Here is a 6821-nt window from a genome sequence, read left to right as displayed (position 1 = left end):
TCAGTCCTAGGGACACATATAGATTGAAAGTGAGCAGATGGAAAAAGGTATTCCATGCAAATGGAAATCAAAAGAAAGCTGGAGTAGCAATTCTCATATCAGAAAAAAATAGATTTTAAAATAAAGACTATTACAAGAGACAAAGAAGAACACTACATAATGATTAATGGAACAATCCAAGAACAAGATATAAAAATTGTACATATTTATGCACCCAACATAGGAACACCTCAATACATAAGGTAAATGCTAACAGCCAAAAAAGGGGAAATAGACAGTAACACATTCATAGTAGGGGACTTTAACACCCCACTTTCACCAATGGACAGATCATCCAAAATAAAAATAAATAAAGAAAAACAAGCTTTAAATGACGCATTAAACAAGGTGGACTTAATTGATATTTATAGGACATTCCATCCAAAAACAACAGAATACACTTTCTTCCCAATTGCTCATGGAAAAATCTCCAGGATAGATCATATATTGGGTCACAAATCAAGCCTTGGTAAATTTAAGAAAACTGAAATCATATCAAGTATCTTTTCCAACCACAATGCTGTGAGACTAGATACCAGTTACAGGAAAAAATCTGTAAAAAATACAAACACATGGAGGCTAAACAATACACTACTAAGTAACAAAGAGATCACTGAAGAAATCAAAGAAGAAATTAAAAAATACCGAGAAACAAATGACAATGAAAACACGATGACCCAAAACCTTTGGGATCAGCAAGAGCAGTTCTAAGAGGGAAGTTTATGGCAATACAATCCTACCTCAAGAAAAACAAACATCTCAAATAAACAACCTAACCTTGCACTTAAAGCAATTAGAGAAAGAAGAACAAAAAACCCCCCAAAGTTAGCAGAAGGAAAGAAACCATAAAGATCAGGTCAGAAATAAATGAAAAAGACATGAAGAAAACAATAGCAAAGATCAATAGAACTAAAAGTTGGTTATTTGAGAATATAAACAAAATTGCTAAACCATTAGCCAGACTCATCAAGAAAAAAAGGGAGAAGACTCAAATCAGCAGAATTAGAAATGAAAAAGGAGAAGTAACAACTGACACTGCAGAAATACAAAGAATCATGAGAGATTACTACAAGCAACTATATGTCAATAAAAATGACAACCTGGAAGAAATGGACAAATTCTTAGAAAAGCACAACCTTCCGAGACTGAACCAGGAAGAAACAGAAAAGATAAACAGACCAATCACAAGCACTGAAATTGAGACTGTGATTAAAAATCTTCCAACAAACAAAATCCCATGCCCAGATGGCTTCACAGGCGAATTCTACCAAACATTTAGAGAAGAGCTAACACCTATTCTCAAAATCTTCCACAATATAGCAGAGGGAGGAGCACTCCCAACCTCATTCTACGAGGCCACCATCACCCTGATACCAAAATGAGACAAAGATGCCACAAAGAAAGAAAACTACTGGACAATATCACTGATGAACATAGATGCAAAAATCCTCAACAAAATACTAGCAAACAGAATCCAACAGCACATTAAAAGGATCATACACCAGGATCAAGTGGGGTTTATCCCAGGAATGCAAGGATCCTTCAGTATATGCAAATCAATCAAAGTGATACACTATATTAACAAATTGAAGGAGAAAAACCATATGATCATCTCAATACATGCAGAAAAAGCTTTTGACAAAATTCAACGCTCACTTATGATAAAAACCCTCCAGAATGTACTCATAGAGGGAACTTACCTCAACATACTAAAGGCCGTATATGACAAACCCACAGCCAACATCATTCTCAATGGTGAAAAACTGAAACCATTTCCTCTAAGATCAGGAAAAAGACAAGGTTGTCCACTCTCACCACTATTATTCAACATAGTTGTGGAAGTTTTAGCCACAGCAATCAGAGAAGAAAAAGAAATAAAAGGAATCCAAATCAGAAAAGAAAAAGTAAAGCTGTCACTCTTTAGAGATGACATGATACTGTACATAGAGAAACCTAAAGATGCTACCAGAAAACTACTGAAGCTAATCTATGAATTTGGTAAAGTAGCAGGATACAAAATTAATGCCCCAAAATCTCTTGCATTCCTATACACTAATGATGAAAAGTCTGAAAGAGAAATTAAATAAACACTCCCACTTACCACGGCAACAAAAAGAATAAAATACCTAGGATTAAACCTACCTAAGGAGACAAAATACTTGCATGCAGAAAACGATAAGACACTGATGAAAAAAATTAAAGATGATACCAATAGGTGGAGAGATATACCATGTTCTTGGACTGGAAGAATCAATATTATGAAAATGACTATACTACCCAAAGCAATCTACAGATTCAATGCAATCGCTATTGAACAACCACTGGCATTTTTCACAGAACTAGAACAAAAAATTTCACAATTTGTATGGAAACAGAAACGACCCCAAATAGCCAAAGTAATCTTGAGAAAGAAAAATGGAGCTGGAGGATAAGGCTCCCGGACTTCAAACTATATGACAAAGGTACAGTCATCAAGACAGTATGGTACTGGCACAAACAGAAATATAGATTGATGGAACAGGATAGAAAACCCAGAGATTGGTTGGGGGGAAGACGGCGGAAGAGTAAGACATGGAGATCATCATCCTCCCCACAGATACACCAGAAATACATCTACACGTGGAATAATGCCTACAGAACACCTACTGAACGCTGGCAGAAGACCTCAGACCTCCCAAAAGGCAAGAAAGTCCCTACGTACCTGGGTAGGGCAAAAGAAAAAAGAATAAACAGAGACAAAAGGATAGGGACGGGACCTGCACCAGTGGGAGGGAGCTGTGAAGGAGGAAAGGTTTCAACACACTAGGAGCCCCTTCGCGGGTGGAGACTGCGGGTGGCGGAGGGGGAAAGCTTCGGAGCTGCGGAGGAGAGCACAGCAACAAGGGTGCGGAGGGCAAAGCAGAGAGATTCCCGCACAGAGGATCGGTGCCAACCGGCACTCACCAGCCCGAGAGGCTTGTCACTCACACTCCAGAGCGGGCGGGGCTGGGAGCTGAGGCTCGGGCTTCAGGGAGAGGTCGGAGCGCAGGGAGAGGACTGGGGTTGGTGGCGTGAACAAAGCCTGCAGGGGGTTAGTGAACCACGGCTAGCCAGGTGGGAGTCTGGGGAAAAGTCTGGACCTGCCGAAGAGGCAAGAGACTTTTTCTTCCCTCTTGTTTCCTGCTGCGCTAGGAGAGGGGATTAAGAGCACTGCTTAAAGGAGCTCCAGAGACGGCCTTGAGCCGCGGCTAAAATCGCGGACCCCAGAGACGGGCATGAGACGCTAAGGCTGCTGCTGCCGCCACCAAGAAGCCTGTGTGCGAGCACAGGTCACTATCCACACCCCGCTTCCGGGAGCCTGTGCAGCCTGCCACTGCCAGGGTCCCGGGATCCAGGGACAACTTCCCCGGGAGAACGCATGGCGCGCCTCAGGCAGGTGCAACGTCACGGCGGCCTCTGCCACCGCAGGCTTGCCCCGTACTCCGTACCCCTCCCTCCCCTCGGCCTGAGTGAGCCAGAGCCCCCGAAGCAGCTGCTCCTTTAACTCCGTCCTGTCTGAGCGAAGAACAGATGCCCTTCAGCGAGCAGCCTCAGAAGCAGCGGATTTAAGCTCCACAATCAACTTGATGTACCCTGCATCTGTGGAATATATGAATAGACAATGAATCATTCCAAATTGAGCAGGTGGACTTTGAGAGCAAGATTTACTATATTTTCCCCTTTTCCTCTTTTGTGAGTGTGTATGTGTATGCTTCTGTGTGAGATTTTGTCTGTATAGCTTTGCTGTCACCATTTGTCCTAGGGTTCTATCCGTCCGTTGTTTTTTTTTTTTTCTTTTCTTTTAAAAAAATTTTTTTTCTTAATAATTATTTTATATTTTAATAAATTTATTTCTTTATCGTACTTTATTTTATCCTTTCTTTCTTTCTTTCTTTCCTTCCTTCCTTCCTTCCTCCCTCCCTCCCTCCCTCCCTCCCTCCTTTCTTTCTTTCTTTCTTTCTTTCTTTCTTTTCTTTTCTTTTCTTTCTACTTTTTCTCCCTTTTATTCTGAGCCATGTGGATGAAAGGCTCTGGTGCTGCAGTCAGGAGTCAGTGCTATGCCTCTGAGGTGGGAGAGCCAACGTCAGGACACTGGTCCACAAGAGACCTCCCAGCTCCACATAATATCAAACGGTGAAAATCTCCCAGAGATCTCCATCTCAACACCAGCACCCAGCTTCACTCAATGACCAGCAAGCTACAGTGATGGACACCCTATGACAAACAACTAGCAAGACAGGAACAAAACACCACCCATTAGCAGAGAGGCTGCCTGAAATCATAATAAGGCTACAGACTCCCCAAAACACACCACCAGACGTGGACCTGCCTACCAGAAAGACAAGATCCAGCCTCATCCACCAGAACACAGGCACCAGTCCCCTCCACCAGGAAGTCTCACAATCCACTGAACCAACCTTAGCCACTGGGGACAGACACCAAAAACAACGGGAACTATGAACCTGCAGCCTGCAAAAAAGGAGACCCCAAACACAGTAAGATAAACAAAATGAGAAGACAGAAAAACACACAGCAGATGAAGGAGGAAGGTAAAAACCCACCAGACCTAACAAATGAAGAGGAAATAGGCAGTCTACCTGAAAAAGAATTCAGAATAATGATACTAAAGATGATCCAAAATCTTGGAAATAGAATAGACAAAATGCAAGAAACACTTAACAAGGACCTAGAAGAACTAAAGAGCAAACAAACAATGATGAACAACATAATAAATGAAATTGAAAATTCTCTAAAAGGAATCAATAGCAGAATAACTGAGGCAGAAGAATGGATAAGTGACCTGAAAGATAAAATAGTGGAAATAACTACTGCAGAGCAGAATAAAGAAAAAAGAATGAAAAGAACTGAGGACAGTCTCAGAGACCTCTGGGACAACATTAAATGAACCAACATTCGAATTATAGGGGTTCCAGAAGAAAAAGAGAAAAAGAAAGGGACAGAGAAAATATTTGAAGAGATTATAGTTGAAAACTTCCCTAATATGGGAAAGGAAATAGTTAATCAAGTCCAGGAAGCACAGAGAGTCCCATAAAGGATAAATCCAAGGAGAAATACACCAAGACAAATATTAATCAAACTGTCAAAAATTAAATAAAAGAAAGCATATTAAAAGCAGCAAGGGAAAAACAACAAATAACACACAAGGGAATCCCCATAAGGTTAACAGCTGATCTTTCAGCAGAAACTCTGCAAGCCAGAAGGGACTGGCAGGACATATTTAAAGTGATGAAGGAGAAAAACCTGCACCAAGATTATTCTATCCAGCAAGGATCTCATTCAGATTTGATGGAGAAATTAAAACCTTTACAGACAAGCAAGAGCAGAGAGAGTTCAGCACCACCAAACCAGCTTTACAACAAATGTTAAAGGAACTTCTCTAGCCAAGAAACTCAAGAGAAGGAAAAGACCTACAATAACGAACCCAAAACAATTCAGAAAATGGGAATAGGAACATACATATCGATAATTACCTTAAATGTAAATGGACTAAATGCTCCCACCAAAAGACACAGATTGGCTGAATGGATACAAAAACAAGACCCATATATATGCTGTCTACAAGAGACCACTTCAGACCTAGAGACACATACAGACTGAAAGTAAGGGGATGGAAAAAGATATTCCATGCATATGGAAGCCAAAAGAAAGCTGGAGTAGCAATTCTCATGTCAGACAAAATAGACTTTAAAATAAAGACTATTAAAAGAGACAAAGAAGAACACTACATAATTATCAAGGGATCGATCCAAGAAGAAGATAAAACAATTGTAAATATTTATGCACCCAACATAGGAGCACCTCAATACATAAGGCAAATACTAACAGCCATAAAAGGGGAAATCGACAGTAACACATTCATAGTTGGGGACTTTAACACCCCACTTTCACCAATGGACAGATCATCCAAAATGAAAATAAATAAGGAAACACAACTTTTAACTGATACATTAAACAAGATGGACTAAATTGATATTGACATTCCATCCAAAAACAGAAAACACATTTTTCAAAAGTGCTCATGGAACGTTCTCCAGGATAGATCATATCTTGGGTCACAAATAAAGCCTTGGTAAATTTAAGAAAATTGAAATTGTATCAAGTATCTTTTCCGACCACAAAGCTATGAGACTAGGTATCAATTACAGGAAAAGATCTGTAAAAAATACAAACACATGAAGGCTAAACAATACACTACTTAATAACGAAGTGATCATTGAAGAAATCAAAGAGGAAATAAAAAAATACCTGGAAACAAATGACAATGGAGACACTATAATGAAAACCTATGGGATGCAGCAAAAGCAGTTCTAAGAGGGAAGTTTATAGCAATACAATCCTACCTTAAGAAACAGGAAACATCTCGAATAAACAATATAACCTTGCACCTAAAGCAATTAGAGAAAGAAGAACAATAAACCTCCAAAGTTAGCAGAAGGAAAGAAATCATAAAGATCAGATCAGAAATAAATGAAAAAGAAATGAAGCAAACGATAGCAAAAATCAATAAAACTAAAATCTGGTTCTTCAAGAAGATAAACAAAATTGATAAACCATTAGCCAGACTCATCAAGAAAAAAAATGGAGAAGACTCAAATCAATAGAATTAGAAGTGATAAAGGAGAAGTAACAACTGACACTGCAGAAATACAAAAGATCATGAGAGATTACTACAACCAACAATATGCCAATAAAATGGACAACCTGGAAGAAATGGACAAATTCTTAGAAATGCACAACCTGCC

Source organism: Grampus griseus, assembly GCF_964374135.1.
Source record: "Grampus griseus genome assembly, chromosome: 17".
In the NCBI taxonomy this organism is placed as follows: Eukaryota; Metazoa; Chordata; class Mammalia; order Artiodactyla; family Delphinidae; genus Grampus; species Grampus griseus.
The sequence above is the reverse complement of the archived record's forward strand: the minus strand, read 5'-3'. Positions refer to the sequence as shown.